At 42.2% G+C, this 5942-nt stretch overlaps 1 non-coding gene and 1 pseudogene across 1 annotated transcript; both read right to left on the minus strand.

Annotated features, from left to right (window-relative positions):
- Positions 1–807: 807 nt before the first annotated feature.
- On the minus strand, positions 808–1684 carry LOC100848672 (high mobility group protein B1-like; annotated as a pseudogene).
- LOC112446848 (U6 spliceosomal RNA) lies at positions 1085–1188 on the minus strand. Its single transcript, XR_003034937.1, has one exon. It is a non-coding gene; the product is annotated as a U6 spliceosomal RNA (small nuclear RNA).
- Positions 1685–5942: the final 4258 nt, after the last annotated feature.

Here is a 5942-nt window from a genome sequence, read left to right on the forward strand (position 1 = left end):
AGAAGGAAATGGTAACCCACTTCAGTATTCTTGCCTGGAGAATCCCAAGGACAGGGGAGCCTAGTGGGCTGCCGTCTATGGGGTTGCACAGAGTCAGACACGACTGAAGTGACTTAGCAGCAGCAGCAGCATGGAAAGGACAATACTAATAAAAAGTTGTATTTGTTTAGAAGCATTCAGAATGTCAACAAAACAGCTGCAATTTTTTTTTTTTTTTTTGCAATTACAGGGTGGTGTTCAGTTAACAGAATAAGAATTATTTCATATAAGCTTCATCAGAGGCCACTGAAGATGAAAAAAACTTCCATTCCCATATATAACTAACTTGCGCTATGCACCAATAAGAACATGCTTTAAATTTCCAGGCAAATTTGCAACCCCCATATAGTACCAGGCAGGGTTAGTAGCTGTTGAAAGTATCACTGGGACAGGGCCATCTAAAGACACATTTTGGTAGTATGTTAACTATATAAAAAAAAGACACTGTGCAGTTTAAAAACAAATCTTACACAGCCTTACATTCCAGTTTTTTTCTTTGAAAGGAGTGAGCTGTCCACATGGGGGTTAAATTCTTTATAGACAAGAGAAAAAAAAACTGGGTTAGAAGCAACTTATTCATCATCTTCCTCTTCATTTTCTTTTTTAAAAAACTGTTGCCTTATTTATTTCTGGCTGCACTGGGTCTTCACTGATGCAGGCTTTTCTCTATTTGTGGTGAGTGGGGGCTACTCCCTAGTTGCAGTGCACAGGCTACTCCCTAGTTGCAGTGCACAGGCTACTCCCTAGTTGCAGTGCACAGGCTTCTCATTATGGTAGCTTCTCTTGCTGCAGGGCTCCAGGCTCAGGAGACTCAGTGGTTGCAGCTCTTGGGCTCTCCTCATATTCCTTCTTATTCTTGCTTTTTTCAGCCTTGACGACTCCTTTGGTTGCTGCACTGCGATAGTCACTCAGTCATGTCTGACTCTTTGCAACCCCAACTCCGAGCCACCAGGGAAGCCTACTATTAAGAGATATTTCTAAGTATAAAGACAGGTCAACTTAAAAAGTATCAGCAGATAAATGCTTGACTTTATCTTATAATCTATGAAAATACGGAAGCTTCAGGAACTAGCATGTCATCCTTGTGCAGGGCCATGCTGATCATCTGCATCGTTGCAACGTTAGTATATGCGCTCACTGTTGCCGCGCCGAGTTTCCCTTTAGCCTGGCATGCAGCAATACTCTTCTCGTACTTTCCCTCCAGCTGAGCAGTCTTCTCACAAGATGCTTGGCATCTGCTGCAGTGTTAATCCACATCTCTCCCAGTTTCTTTGCAGCTTTGCCCGTGAAGAGGCCAGGGTGTTCTCCTTTGATCTTGGACAATACTCAGAACAAAACCAGGAAAAGGCCGAAGGAGGCCTCTTGGGTACATTGGGGTCTTTGAACTGCTTTTTTGTTTCCTCTTTAGGAGGGATATAAATTTTAATTTCTTCTTCATGACGGGCCTTGTCTGTCTGCCTTTGCCATGTCTACGAATGTCCCTTTCGCTTGAGCAAACGTGGTCCTCCACCTCTCTGCACACTTAGAAAACTCTGAGACGTTGACTGAGCATCTGGGTGCTTCTTCTTGTGCTCCTCCCAGCAAGTTCACACAGAAAATGCATATGATGTTTTTCTCTTGGCTTCTTAGGATCTCCTTGGCCCATGTTTAGTTATTTTTCTGCAGCCATGCACAGGGTCACCCAGTGCTACCCGGCTCTCACTCACCCTGGTGCCATCTCTGAGAAACTCAACATACTGCGATGGCTGTGAGACCGGGAGCCAGACACAGCCTCCTCACTCTCTCCAATCTGTCAACAACCGTACATTTTGTGTCTGTCTGACAGGGTCTTTCAAAAATAGATAATCTGGGGACTTCCGTGGCAGTCCAGTTAAGACTTCAAACTTCCATTGCAGGAGGCATGGGTTCTACCCCTAGCCAGGGAACTAAGATCCCACATGCATTGAGGTACAGATGGAAAAATAAAATCTGAATTTAAAAGAAATATAGAGCAGGGGGGAATATTTTAAATAATACCATAAGTGGGAATCTCTAAAGGACAACTGACCTGGTTTCTTCAATATGTAAGTTGAAAGGAAAAAAGAGAAAGACAAAAGGGAAAAACCTATATAGATTACAAGAAGCTCGAAAGGTGCATCAGTCACTTGCAATATGTAGACCTTATTTCAGTTCAGTTCAGTCGCTCAGTCGTGTCTGACTCTTTGCAACCCCATGAATCGCAGCACGCCAGGCCTCCCTGTCCATCACCAGCTCCTGGAGTTCACTCAAACTCATGTCCATCGAGTCAGTGATGCCATCCAGCCATCTCATCCTCTCTCGTCCCCTTTTCCTCCTACCCCCAATCCCTCCCAGCATCAGAGTCTTTTCCAATGAGTCAACTCTTCGCATGAGGTGGCCAAAGTACTGAAGTTTCAGCTTTAGCATCAGTCCTTCCAAAGAAATCCCTGGGCTGATCTCCTTCAGAATGGACTGGTTGGATCTCCTTGCAGTCCAAGGGACTCTCCAGAGTCTTCTCCAACACCACAGTTCAAAAGCATCAATTCTTCGGCGCTCAGCTTTCTTCACAGTCCAACTCTCACATCCATACATGACCACTGGAAAAACCATAGCCTTAACTAGATGGACCTTTGTTGGCAAAGTAATATCTCTGCTTTTGAATATGCTATCTAGGTTGGTCATAACTTTCTTTCCAAGGAGTAAGCGTCTTTTAATTTCATGGCTGCAGTCACCATCTGCAGTGATTTTGGAGCCCCCAAAAATAAAGTCTGACACTGTTTCCCCTGTTTCCCCATCTATTTCCCATGAAGTAATGGGACCAGATGCCATGATCTTCGTTTTCTGAATGTTGAGCTTTAGGCCAACTCTTTCACTCTCCTCTTTCACTTTCATCAAGAGGCTTTTTAGTTTCTCTTCACTTTCTGCCATAACGGTGGTGTCATTTGCATATCTGAGGTGATTGATATTTCTCCCAGCAATCTTGATTCCAGCTTGTGCTTCTTGCAGCCCAGCGTTTGTCATGATGTACTGTAAACAAACAATGAAAATAACCAAACATGCAAACCTGAACTGAGTGAATATTTGATATGAAGCAATTATTGTTAATTTTTAAGGTCCAATAATGATATTATGGTTATGTCCTTGGTTAGGAGTTCTTATATTTTGGAGATTCAAGTTGAAATATTTACAGATTAAATAACATAAAGCCATGGGGGAGGGGTGTATAGGTGAAAAATAGAAATGAGTTGATAGTTATAGTTGGGTGATGGGTACATGGAGTTTTATTATATATTTTCTCTACATTTATTTTTGCTTGAAATTCTCCATAATATATTTTTAATACAAAAAATGGCCTCCTTCATGGTGTCTAGATCAGTATTTACACATAGCAGGTACTCTGTGAAAAATATGTACTGAATTGTCAGACTGCATCAGCTTTAGGGTCATCTGGGCTCCAACACCCATTTTCAGTGCTGATATTCACCCAATATCTTACATACAATGACCGCTCGCTGCCTTCTTAGGATTCCCATCAGGCCCCTCATGTAGGACATGAATAGACAGCTGATCAGAGCTGAACGCACCTGAACGCACCTGGGGTAGCAACTAAATCACAGATAGGTGAGCCAATCAGATTCTCTCTCAGTGACTTGAAATAAGATGCTAGGACTTGGTCAGACAAGAAGGGGCCTTACAAATGAAAGATTTTATGGGGTGGAGGGCAAAAGTCTGCACCACATACTTTTACATGAAAAGAAGTTCAACTTCACTCACTGCAAGACACATACAAATTGAAACTACAGTGAAAAACCATTCTGTACCCATCAAATTAGCAAAAGTTCAAGTGTAGCAACGTATATGGTTGGCAAGGTGGTGATGATCCAGGGACCCTTCATATATTGCAGGTAATAATACAAAGAGTACAGCCCTGTGGAGAGGAAGTTGGTAATACCTATCACGTACCTTGTGAGCCAGAAATCCCATTCCTAAGAATTTAAGCTCAAAAGACACCTCGAACAATACAAAACTACATAGGCACAGGGTTATTTATTACAGCATTATGGGTAAGTTACAACTGCAAAATACCGGAATATTCCTTTCTGTCTGTGTATATTCCTTGTGTCTGGCTTTTTTGATTCAAGGTTTTTTGAGATTAGTCTTTGTTGTCATGTGTATCAGAGTTCATTTCTATTATTACAGAATAGCGGTCCACCGTATGGGTATACCACAATTTCTTGATCCAGTCATCCGGTGATGGACATCTGCGTGTTTCCAGGTTTTTTACTATTATGAATAAAGTGACTATGAAAATTCATATACAAGTCTTTGTGTGGATGTAGATTCTCATCTCTCTTAGGTTAATGCATGCGAGTAAAGCTTCTAGGTCACATGGTAAATATAAAACTTTACAATACAGATTTATTTTAAAAACTTCCAATTTCCCCCAAAGTGGTTCCAATAGCAATATATGAGCATTTTAGTCATCCATATTTTTGTCAATGATGTTATTGTCCTTCTCTTAATTTTAGCCATTCTACTGAGTGTAATGGTATATCATTATGGTTTTAATATGAATTTCCTGATGATTAATGTTCTGGAGCATCTCTTTTATGTGATTATTGGCCACTAGTATATCTTATTAGTGAACCAGGGCTTCATGGAGAAATTGTTCATTCCAGAGCTAAAACATCACAGCAGCAGCAGATTCCTTGGCATGTATACACACCTTGCGACTTGCAACCGAGGCTTCCGGACTTGAACCACTCTGAACTGACCTCCTGCAGGGCAGAAATTGTATTCTTTTTTGTTGCCTCCCCTTCCCCAGGGTGTGGCACTTAATGGACGCTCACAGTGGTTTGTTGGAATGAATTTATTTCTGTAGTTCTGTTAATGTCTTACTACCTGGAAATACACAGGTTCCATCCCTGGGTCAGAAAGATCCCTGGAGAAGGGAATGGCTACCCATTCCAATATTCTTGCCTGGAGAATCCCATGGACAGAGGAGCCTGGTGGGCTACCATCCACGGCGTCACAAAGAGTCGGACATGACCGAAACGACTTAGCACACACGCATGCACCTAGAAATCTAAAGACCCAAGAGAAGATATTGAAAACACAAAGAACTTCTTGGCGATGGATGTTAGTATTTTGTTTGTCTCTTGCCTCCATAGACAGCCCACCACCTGGCCTCTTTCCTCTGCCATTGTGTTTCCCTTTGGCTTGTAACTTCCTCCCAGTATCAGGCAGTAAGATACCAGCCACCGAAGAACACACTATTCCCGGTGTCAGTTTCAGACATCCTGTTTTTCTATGACAGTTGTCACTTAAATAGGGGTCTAGTTTCCTGACTTGAGCAGCTTATTCCCATGCTGGGCATGCATTCTTAGCAGTGATACAGCTGATTGGCACTACAAGATAGCTGGACTTTCTCCTCCCAGGGCAGGGGGAGAAGGTTGGAAGGTAAATATTTCACTATTGCAAAGGGTACAACCCTTTGGGTAAGTGGAAAGCAAAAGCACTCAATGATTTCTTGTGTAAACATATCAGTTATCTATTGCTACATAATAAACTTCTCAAAATTTAGTAGCTTAAAACATTGGAAATCCCCATAGACAGAGGAGACTGGAGGGCTAAAGTCCATGGGGTTGTAAAGGGTTGGACACTATGGAGCAACACTTTTAAAACATCAACAATTAATTATTTATCCATTCTGTGAGTTTAAAGGACAGTTCTTATGTTGGTCTCGCCTGACCCCACTCATGCAGCTGCATTCTGGACTCGATGGAACGGAATGACCTCACTTGTGTGTCTGGGACCTTGGGTGCAATGGCTGGAATGTTTGAAAGAAATGGGCCTCTCTCTCCACTGGCTCTCATATCCTGGACTTCTCAGCATAGTGGTTTCAG

Source organism: Bos taurus, chromosome 5 (assembly GCF_002263795.3).
Source record: "Bos taurus isolate L1 Dominette 01449 registration number 42190680 breed Hereford chromosome 5, ARS-UCD2.0, whole genome shotgun sequence".
Classification (NCBI taxonomy): Eukaryota; Metazoa; Chordata; class Mammalia; order Artiodactyla; family Bovidae; genus Bos; species Bos taurus.